Source organism: Liolophura sinensis, chromosome 8 (assembly GCF_032854445.1).
Source record: "Liolophura sinensis isolate JHLJ2023 chromosome 8, CUHK_Ljap_v2, whole genome shotgun sequence".
NCBI lineage: Eukaryota > Metazoa > Mollusca > Polyplacophora > Chitonida > Chitonidae > Liolophura > Liolophura sinensis.
Window position 1 is genome coordinate 42,513,016 of NC_088302.1, and position 5,727 is coordinate 42,518,742.

General features: G+C 40.1%; 1 long non-coding RNA gene across 1 annotated transcript; it reads left to right on the top strand.

The window, feature by feature from the left end:
- The first annotated feature begins 2,589 nt into the window (after positions 1-2,589).
- LOC135472128 (uncharacterized) lies at positions 2,590-5,234 on the top strand. Its single transcript, XR_010444501.1, has 4 exons — positions 2,590-2,726; positions 3,249-3,411; positions 4,110-4,163; positions 4,729-5,234. It is a non-coding gene; the product is annotated as an uncharacterized LOC135472128 (long non-coding RNA).
- The last annotated feature ends 493 nt before the right edge of the window (positions 5,235-5,727 follow it).

A 5,727-nucleotide genomic window follows, 5' to 3' on the forward strand; every position in this document is an offset into this window, starting at 1 on the left:
ATCCACCAACTTCTGATTTACTGGTGTAAAGGATGACTTACTGATTTGATCATTATGTATGCATGTGTCCTGAGATCATTCAAATTAAGACGACATATTTTAATGCATTCCGTGTATATTTCTGTCTAACTTACAGTATACCTGCAAGATCTGAGAAGTGTTATTATCTTCGTCTAATTTCCGTCATACCTAACTGGTCCATCGTGTTCAGAGGACCAGAAATTTATTGACAATAACCCTCCCTGATTGAATTACCTAACGGAAACCAGGCTGATCCACACAGCTGTAGACCAGAGCATGCATACTTAATTTACACAGTGTAACGCCTCTGAGTGAAGTCATAATTATTTGTATGCTGTCTGTGGATATTAGTCCGTAAAAAACAATTAGTACGTGAACCGAAATATGATGTGACTGTCATCACAACTGTCCCTCATTCCACACATGACGTGAGGTGATGGCAGGCAATACAAAGGATAAGCAAACTTCACACTTAAACTGAATTAGACTACAAACACAATACAGAGTTAAGGTTTACGTTGGCGGCAGTTCACTTGTCGATTGCAATGCCCGTCCAGATCGTTTCTGGTCAGTACCTACCTTGGGCAAATAGATGGAACCCGAAATATGCTCCAGTTGACATTTACCTCGCCATTTCTCCGAAAATCTTTTTGAAGAAAGCGGATGTCTCGGCGAATAAACAATGATGAGGAAGAACCGGAGAGTGACGCGATGTGTACATAAGGAATGCAAGCAATTCCAATGTATAAATAACGTCCTAAAAAGCCTCTTCTGAATCAGTTGCCCTGGTGGTATCCCTCTACATCCTAATCCAAACCTCAAGGTAATGTGTCTTACCTTATTTTTCTTTTACAGACATATATATATTGTTTCCGTGTAGCTTCTAAGATTTGCCTGTAATAGCCTGTATCCGTTTTTGTAAATCATTGATCAATCACTACAGTTGGGTTTTGGATAAATCACCGGGTGCCTTGTTGATTGCTTTTATGTTACTTCTTTCATTTGTGTCTGGGTACCACTTTCACAAGTCATGGTGTCTTTACGACGAGATACAGAAATATTGTAATAATAACAATGAGGTATTTGCATGGAAAAAAGCACGCGAAGCTCAGAAAAAGGAAACAAAAAAAAACTAAAAAAAAATACAGCCGAGAGAAATACCTGATAGAGGTGACAAGACAGAACCAAGAAAACTAAAGAACATAGCCCACAGAAAAATGACCAAAGCCCAGAGGAACGGACAAACCCCAGAAAAACGGACAAAGAAGACAGGGCAGGGGCGAGAGAAAGGCCTAGAGAAGTGCTGTCAAAAGACCAGACATCACATGACAGAGCCCGTGAATACCGGACAGCCTGTAGATCAGGGCCCAAGATGTATAGTTTATCTGTATCAAAGATTCTAACTCAGGGGTCAAACGGCTAGCCGTCTGTCTGTACAAAACATTACTTCTCTCATTCAGCGATGGCTCTTGATACAAATCCTCAACACTGCATGGTTGTCTCTTGTGTGCACTAGTGGTGATAATTTAACAATACACGAAAACAGTAGGTTTTTATTTCTCAGTTGCAAATTACTATGTAACGTATTACACAAAGGCACTTGCTGGCTTCCTATCCGGCCGTACGTGGGAAGGTCTGCAGAAACCGTCGGATGGTCGTGGGTTTCCCCGGGGCTCTTCCCGGTTTTCCACCCACCATAATGCTGGCCGCCGTATTATAAGTGAAATATTCTTGAGTACACTTAAAAACACCAATCAAATAAATAAACATTATGTTCTTCTTGGGGCAATACAATTGGCTTTAAACTGCTGTTCTCCTAAGGCCGGAGCTACATACCCATACTGTCTGTCACCTTTCTTGCTGAAGTGTTAGTTCAAAGCTGCTTCCTTGATTTTCACGTAAACGAGTGACTCTTTGATTCCTTGCTGTGCAATTTCTACATTATTTAAAATGAAGCTTTAAATGTTTGCCTTTTGTTTTCGTGCTCCTGATAGCCCTTTGTCGTCGCCCTGTTTCTTTGTTCCGCAATTCCTTTAGATGTTGTACTTCTTTGTTTGTTTTGTTTTTTCTTTTTGTTTCATGTGTAACTAGTCGATACCGATAGCTGATGTTCTGTACTTTAAGTCCAACCCATTAGTCAGTGCCCACATTTCGGTTTTACTAGATACCATTGGCCATTAGAATGGTTTCCGCGTTACCGGTTAATTTTACCCGTGATACCACACCTGATGTCATTTTATACAGCTAGTCGATCTTTTCCGAACGATTTTCGCTCAATGGCTGCTGCCCTGGTTAATTACAATGTTAGTGGTTAATTATTACTCTAAAGTGAGCCGTCACGATGCCGGCATTTTCCATGTTTGTGGTCATGTCCTATCTTGTTAATTTTGTTGTTATATTCAACTGTTTGAATGTTTAGGATGAGTCTTCGAGTGATAACTATTCTTCAACTTGTGGGCGTTTTGTTTTTCTCATACTGTTTGTTGATTATATTTCAGATGAAGCTTACGCTGATAGCTGTTGCCCTAGTTTCCATGCTACTCGTCCACGAGACAGAATCAGGTTGGATTCGTTTTAGGCGAATCGGAAGAGCCATTGCCCGTGTCTGGAAACCTGCTTGCTTATTGACATGTCCTAGAATCTGCACGAAAGGATTTTTATGCAAGTTTGGCTGTGGGACTTTGTGTGGCAAGAGGAAGAGGGCGGTAAGATCCATACTCCTACAACTGTAATAGGAAGGGCAGAATGGAGAGTAAAACTAATGCATCGAGGACAGTGTCATATACTTGGCATAAGAAGACTTAAGCAGGATTAAATTTTAAAAAGTGCAGTGAGGTAAATCGTAATTTAGTAGTTGTCAGTGATGTAGAATTGCTTAAAATTTCCCGACTATTATTCTCACGACAGACACATCCATACATAGCATTAGCATCTCGTTATATAATTTATACATTTAATTATTTGATTGGTGTTTTATGCCGTATTCAAGAATATTTCACTTATACAATGGCGTCCAGCATTATGATGAGATCAAACCGCACAGAGCTCGGGGATAACCCACGATCATCGGCTCGTTGCTGAGAGACCGTCCCACGTACGGCCAGACAGGAAGCCGCCATGAACTAGACTTGAACTCACATGTACATATAGACGTACATGTAGACGGCTGCACTAAAATCTTGTACACATCAAACAACTCTACGTGTTTATACCACCCGTGTTGACAGGCTTTCATACAGGGTGTCCACGTCACTCGGCTGCCAAGGAACTTTGACTTTTACGACCTGAGCGATGATGACTTCGTCAGTCTTCAGGAAATTGCAACCACACTAGGCCACTCCGTGAACGAAGTTGATCTGATCGTCGCCTTCAACGCTACTGATACCAACCGTAAGTATTACAACTGATTGCTTGCAATTTAATGGTGTTTTCAAAACTATTTGTGTCATTTTACGAAGGTATTTCCAAATGATTAATAGTGCCGCTTCACTTAAACGCCATACAGAAGACACAAGACGAGACACCTTGCCCATGGAGTCAGATTACCTTGACATGGGATCAGTCAGCTCTTGGCATGTCCCTTCCCATTGAGTACCGGTGCTGAAGTACCAAATTTGCAGAGTTTAACGTTTTTGTTCTTGCTAGGCAAGGAGGACCCTCTACACTTCGCTGCCTTATAGCCTTGTGTTTAAGAATGTTTTAGAGATTCAGACTACTGTAGAGTTTTGTCGTCCATCGTTTTATCCTCAGCAATATTGTACCACACACGGGTATGTTTGTATTATGAAACTTTCAGTCTCTACCCTGTGGCCTTAATCCACTCTCTAGATGAGTTTTGACTGAATAGTAAATGAATTATCCGCAGTAGACCGAGTACTTAACGTTTTATTGTCGCGATAAAACTGAAATATTGTTGAAAGCAACGTTAAAACTTTCACTCACTCACTCACTCTCTAGATGAGATTGAACTTTTCTTGACTACGTGTTCATGGGTCATAAAGATAGGTTAAACACATTACCAAAATTGTATACGAAGAGAGCGTTGGACGTGTCCTTACATTATACATTTCTCATTTTAACACTTGCAGAAGACGGTAAGCTGACTGAAGTGGAACTGTTTTCATCTAAGGCGTTTGTGTTTGGTGAGTTGGTTATTTGACTATGAGGTTAATATCAAACCCAGTTAATGTCAGCTTTATGTGAATCTTGCACGGTAAAATAAGTGTTTCGTTTTTGAACACATTTCTGTTACAGTTTAGAAAGATGTTCTGGTGTTTATTCATAAAAGTTGTGTATGGTAGCTGAAGAGACATGGATATTTCACCAAATATGCCAGATGTTTACATATTTATGTTTGGGACATTTTCAATCAACGCAAAGAGTCCAGTAAGCATGAATGTGTTTGCATTATGTGTTAAAAACCGATCAGCCAAACACTTGTACTTAGTGTGTACACTCAGTTTTGGGATCAGTCCCCAAACTGGTGCGGCCAGAAAACACACTGGCTTTAAAGTTTCAGTGAAAACACATCACTACGCATGCGTATCTGCACATCTGTGTTGTTTTATTTAGCATTTGAGGCTATTTTACTCGTGTTACAGCTGCATCAGTTTCATGTGTAGCCTGTACGTTGCCCATGAATGCAACAATAAAAATGTTCTGCACGTATATACTTCTACTTTAAATCCATCTTTTGATCTTTTGCAGCTGACGACCCGGTTGAGCCCAACACCACAATTCCCCCACCGACCACATTTCCCCTACTGACCACCGATGACACTGACCCTGAACACTAAATGACCGGACCTCGATATGGTCGACCGCTCTATCCGACCCCATGCTGATTTTGTTACTTCTGTTCACATAGCATATATTGTTTTTTCCAATATTTTAAAACTGCTGTAATTTGACACCATTTTTATTTGGTGTTTCACGGGCAAATTCAAAAAATGGAATAAAAATATTTTTACTGTCTTTATGGGTTTTTTTAATGACTTTAAAGTTTTCAGGGTTTACCGATCACGTAAATGTATGTTTTCAGCAGGAAAGGTTGCTGCGACAGTCACACAACTTAGATCTTTAGAAGAAAAGAGATGAATTCTGTCCGGAAAACAAAAGTTGAAGATGTTTTCAAATGTTTAAGATAATAAATTTGTGACTTGTATCATGGTAATAAATATCTGTAAAGCTTGAATTATACAAAAAATAAAAAGTTTCAGATGGAAGTGCTCACATAAACTCTTTATGTTTCTTGCTTGTTCGTCCCATTCCCCACCCCCCACCCCCACCCCCACCATCTTGTCACATACGTACCGGTGATTTGTTCCCGGTAGGGCTCACACATGCTCTTTATGTTTCTTGATTGTTCATGCGATTCCCATCACCACCACCCCACCCTGGCACTAGATATACACAGGAGATATTGTGTAGGACAAATTTATCACAGAAAAATATGTAAAAAATTCTGTAAACTTTTGAAAGTCGAGAAGATGAAGTTCAGCATTGGAGCACTGACGACCAATTCACAACTGAGTAGCAATGTTGTAGAAGCTCTTATGAACTTGGCCAATCACTAGTGCTCAAAGCGTCACGTGATAACTGGCTGTCTCGTCAAAATCACTATTACCTCTCAACTTTCAGCGTGGTTTCTTATAGTGGACAGACAGATATCGATGCAATAAATTGGATTTTGCGGTTATTTTAAGT